The sequence below is a fragment of the Dendrobium catenatum genome, unplaced genomic scaffold (genome assembly GCF_001605985.2).
Source record: "Dendrobium catenatum unplaced genomic scaffold, ASM160598v2 fragScaff_scaffold_334, whole genome shotgun sequence".
Lineage (NCBI taxonomy): Eukaryota > Viridiplantae > Streptophyta > Magnoliopsida > Asparagales > Orchidaceae > Dendrobium > Dendrobium catenatum.
This window is the reverse complement of record NW_021318796.1, coordinates 4,250,543-4,256,461: the sequence shown is the minus strand read 5'-3', so window position 1 is coordinate 4,256,461 and position 5,919 is coordinate 4,250,543.

The window sequence follows — 5,919 nt, the reverse complement described above, 5'->3', positions numbered from 1 at the left end:
ATAGAATTTTATTAACCATTTCAAAGTTCAAACTTTCTCTACCTAAGGCGTGCAAACATATTATTATCTAAGAAAATCTAGCATATATGTCTGAGATAGTCTCATAAGGTTTCATGTTGAAAAGTTTAAAGTCATGCTGTAAAATGTTCAACTTGGATTTCTTGACTTCATTAATACATTCGTATATAATGTATAATTTATTCTAAATTTCTTTGCCAGTAGCACATGTAGAGATTCTCATGCAATCTTAAGAATTCAAAGCACAGAAAAAATATTTCAAGCATTTAGCATTCAGTTGAGCATTAATTCTTTTATTCTACTATATTTAGTTGAAGGAATATCAGTTTTGATTCCATCTACAACACGTGACAGTACAAAATAACCAGTTTGAATCATATGCTAAATTAAATAATCAATTGATTACAAAAAATTACATTTACATATTTTCCAAAAATTAAAAGAAATATTTTCAAATAAAGGTGGACGCGTAATTGAATAGATTTCTACAATGTTACAATTTCCAAAGTTAGCCATTAATCATTTTTTCAAAGGTTTTATAAAACTCTATTTTTGAATCTCACTCGATACCACTTGAAAAAGTTAGCCATTAATATTTTTTTACGTGACAGTACAAAATAACCAGTTTGAATCATATGCTAGTACACTTATCAAAATTTACAAAAATATTAATGATAGTGTAATCAATATAACTTAATATCAAGGATATATTATAAACCAAGTAGCAATAGTAAAAAATAAAATGCAAAAAATAATATGCAAAAATAAAAAATTAGAATTAGCACACTAGATTTATAGTGGCTCAGTTAAACAATAACCTACATCTACTCCCTGAAGTTCTCCTCTTTGGGTTTTGCACTACCACTATAGTGAGTCTCCTTTTGTCCCCATAGTAAGATAGAGAAGCCATTACAAACTCTCTTCCATAAAAAAGGTATAGCATAGGATGATAGTCCTTTCATAGGAAGAGAGCCATGACTTCTTTCACCATCTTGGTGAGGCAGAGTACTTTGACTCCTTTCACCCTCTTGGTGAGAAAGAGAGCCTTGAATCTTTTTCACCTTTCCCGATGCGGCAAAGTTACTGGGTTCTTTGACACCAAAGAGATCTTCTTCTTCCCAAAACTTCCCTTAAGACAAACCTTGACTATATGGTACCAAGGTGCAAGCTTGCCATAGTAACCATGTGAAACTCCCCTTCACACTCCATTGAAACCCACAAGGATATTCTTCCTCTCAAACTCCACCCTTTCGTCTCTCTCTTTCAAGGCTCCCTCTTAAAGTTTTCTCTTGAAGATTTGAGACTCAATGCATGCCAAAGACTACTACAAAGTCTTATGATAAAGCATAAATAGAAGGCTTCAAAAACCTTAAAAGTTTAATTCTACCATAAAAGATCATATAGTATGATCACAGGATCATCCAATATAATGATCATAATTTGACCTATTAGTATTATACGATCATCAATACGAACAATTCAATTTTCCTATTAGTGATTGATAATTATCAGTACGAATGACCAATCGTACAATACGATTAGTTTAACCGAAATTCAATTTGTCCAAGATGAGTTATGGGATGAACAAAATAATTTCTACTGATCTTACAATATGATCTAGTTCAAACAGTACGATCAAAATAAATAAATAAAAATTATCGACTATTTCAATATAATATATTCTACCCAATTTTAAGTCCTGAATCTTCAAAGAATTGTGCATGTTTTTCCTAAAATATTAGTTTAAACACAAACAAATATGTACTATAAATACTAGGAGAAATAAAGAGGTAATCAATAATATTTGTTATCATCAAAATCATAAACTTGAGAGCCCGAGTTGAAATAGCTTTAACTTTGAAATCATGCTTGCTAATAAGAGATCTACCATCGAGGAATAAAGCAAATATGACTCTCATAATCTAATTTTTAGAGCGATGATAATGGTCTATGTTGTTCCCCATATGAAGTGAGATATGGTTCTCCTTGAGAACCAGCTCTCGCTTTTAGTGCTCTCTATATTTGGGAGCCATCGATAGATTAGGGGTAAAATTCTAATTAATTGACCTAATATATATTCATTTTCATTGGATCAATCAACCATTTCTCTTAATTTTACCAAATCAGAATGGAGATGTGGATACTATTATCAAATCTTTCTATAACCACTCTTAGGCTTCACCAGAAGATCAGATAATTAATGAATGCTTTCACATCTTAGATCTGTATAGAAAGATATTGAAATTTTAAGGGAGAGTACCTATCGAGCTATGAGGAGAACATACAGTTAGCCATAAAGCTTAAAAATATTGAAGTATCGTTCTATAAGAATAAAACTAATTCCTTACATTTCCTTTTATAAAAAAAGGAAAGTTTTTTTCTAGAAAATTAAGAATTTTGTACTTGTCACAGATAGAATTTTTAAAGGAAAATAGTTTCTTTTATGTTTTATGTGGCTAGTTTTATAATTTTAAGAAGCTCTACTACAAAATAGGGAAAGTTGTGATTACTTTTTGGAGGATTTTATTTATAAAAAGGAATTCAATTTTGTTTTTATTATTTAGCTGCTTAGCATTTAGAGGAAGCAATATTAGGAAAGACAGTTGACAATAATAAAATTCTATCAGTTTATAAGTTGACATCAAGGGTACTCGTCAGTGCTAATCACTTCAATTGATCTATTATTTTATTATTTTATATTGATCAATGAGGGTTTTAAAATTGGATTGTATAGACAGATTGCATCAATTTGATCATAGATTTATTCTTTGACTAGTTTGGTCCAGTCCTAAAGCTTTTTTTGCATGTAATTAGTTTTAATCAATTAGATTTAATAGTTGAAATGGGGAATTACTGAATTGACCAGGTTTTTGATGAATCACCCACTTCCAATGTATCTCAATTTGTGTATTTACTTTTGATCAGATAATGAGAAATAAAAAGTTTAGATTAAAAAACTACTAATATCGCTTAATTACGTTTGATCATAATTGGTGGTTGATTGAGGTTGGAAGGATCGTGGTTGTGTGATAGTGGTTTGAAGAACAGAGTTCAACGATAGTGGTCTGAGGACTTTAATCCACCATATTGGGAACGGATCAATGTTTGGGAGTGACAAAGGTTAGAGAACCGTAGTCAGCAGATTATGGTCCAAAGATTGTAGTTGGTTGATAGTGGTAAAGGTCTTAGTTAGGTGATAGTGCTTTAAGGATCATTGTTAGTGGATGACGAAGGTTAGAAGGATCACAATCAGGCTAGAATGATTGGAGGAGTATGGTTAAGCAATGTTATTTTGAGGATAGTAGTTAGCATGCAACAAAGGTCAAAGGATTATAATTCACAACAAATAGAGGTGGAAAGGATCATAGTTGTATAATAATTGTTTGAGGGCTGTAGTGAGGTGCTGATGGTCCGTACATCATAGCCAAATAGTTGTAGTGGAGGATAATAATCAATTCATGGTGGTTCGAGGACCATAGTTGAGAGGGTATGGAGATCAAATTATTATAGTCAGACAACTATGGTCCAAGGATTTTAATTGAATGACGGAAGTTTGAGTATCAAAGACAAGTGATAGTGGTTTGAGAATTGTAGATGGGAAATGATTTTCTTAGGAACATGGTTGGGAGATGGTAGTGGGGGAAGTAAAGGTAGCAGACAGTGATAATCAAAGGATCATAGTCAGATAATAATGGCTGGGGGGGCCATTCTTAGTGGGATATATTTTTTAGATGGACTACAGTTGGGTGATAATGGTTTGAAGGCCATATATTTTGGTGACAGTGGTTAGAGGACATTAATCATATGATGCTACTTCGATGTCCATAGTTAGTGGGCAACAATGCCCAGAGGATCATAATTAGGCAATGAAGTTTAATAGACCATAATTTAGCAATGATTGTCCTATAATAACTATAGTTTGGCAATTGTGGTTGGAGGGAACATATTTAAGTTACAGTGGATTGAAAACCATAGTAGAATGATGATAGTCCAGGGACTATAGTTGATAGGCGACAATAGTTGGAGGGTCTTGTTCTTATACTAGCGAGGTTTTGATGGTGGCTACCAAATGGAGTTCTAACATTGATGGTTAGCTAATGAAGGTCAGATGGTGGTGGTCTGATAAAGTTTTTGTGGTGGCGGTTGGCCGATGAAGGTTTGTTAGCGGTGCTGCTCATGTAGGCCTCTGGTTGTTCAAGCTTTAAAGATCTCTTGAATCTCTATCCAAAGGGGTCCTTTCATTTAGAGAGTTGGTTCTATGTTTAATTTTTTTGAAGTGTCATGCCTTATAAACATGTATAAAATTCAAAGCACTTTATCGGATTTTCCATATTGATTCCCTTGACCATAAGTCATTCATTCAATATTTAGTTGTCTTAATGATGTTTGAATCAAACGACCTTCAGCTCATTTGATTTTTCTCATCAAGCTACTCAATTTTACTATAAGCATGTAGAATTTAAAAATTACTTGATCATCTAATTAAAATTTTGAAGTTTCAAACTATTTTTTAGGCTTTTGATTTTGGCCTATTTGGTCTCGAATTAGACCATTTTTTGAGTTGTTGAGTTTTTTTTCATTGAGATATTTAATTCATAAATAAGTTTATTGAAATCAGAGTTTGAATAATTCTAAATTTAATTTTGGAGCTTTCTAATTTTAATTCGCATTGAAATCCTTGCTCGATCAAGGCAATTCGTTTAGTGATGTATGAAGAATTATATAAAATTGTGAACTAAATTGATTTAAAATATCATATATTAACTTGATGAAAATATCATTATTACCTAAGTATTACATCATTCAAGTCATATTGAAATATTTTAGTACTAATCACGTACGTTATCAATTTGAACCTTCAATTCCATCCCCACTAAACCTTTGAACATTTAATCTCTCCTTCGGGTTAAAGGTTTGGTTTAGTTTTTAAAACCTTTTTTTCTCCTTTTATGTTTCAAAACAATATTTTATGTTAGTGTTATTGAGTCAATCATCGCCTATCTCATTAAGCAATTGATACTTGATAATCTTTATTATAGATAATAATTTCTTTATTATATTAATAACAACTAACAAAGTCAATACTAAGACAATAAGTCTAAAAGCTAGGGGATATAGATCATCCTTCTTAATCTTAATAATTTATTTAAAAGATACATAATGCAACTCAAATAGGAAAACACATTTATTGTAACTATATTCATAATTTATTTTGATAGTTAATATTTAAGAGCCACAAGCTAAATTATAGAAAAATCAGCCAAATATAACTATTGAAGACAAATTACTTTCTCCTTTTCATAAACAAAGAATAAATTACTTGGGGTTAGACATGCCAAATAAAGAAGCAATTCAGTGCTAGCTTCAGAGAATTAATATTCAATTTATGAAGTTTTATATTAACACTAGTGTAAAAAAATAAACATGATAATGATGTAAGTCATTTTTTCTTCACTTTTTTTACTGACCATTAGTGAGCCTTAAATATAGAATTCGTATTAGGAATATTAATTTAGAAAATATTATGAAAATATGATACTTCATCTAGTAAAGAATCTCATCCATCATCTCTCAAAATTTATAATCGATTTTTGGATACATACACTAATTTTATTACATTCAAAATATTTTGATCTTTTCCTTGTAAGTGTTGTTACAATTTATTTGTAATCCTTTAAATATCAATTATTATGTGCATTATCAAGATAAGCCAAAACATTCCCAAGCATGTCTCAAAATACTGACTTCAACTGAATGTTGATCATGTACTTCATCTTCCTTAACAATTTCAAACAATTCCATATTAGATGCATATATTTTCATTAGACTAATCAAGTTATGAAAATTTAAACACCAATAGATGTCACAAGTTTATTATAAAGTAATATCTTAGTTCAAACC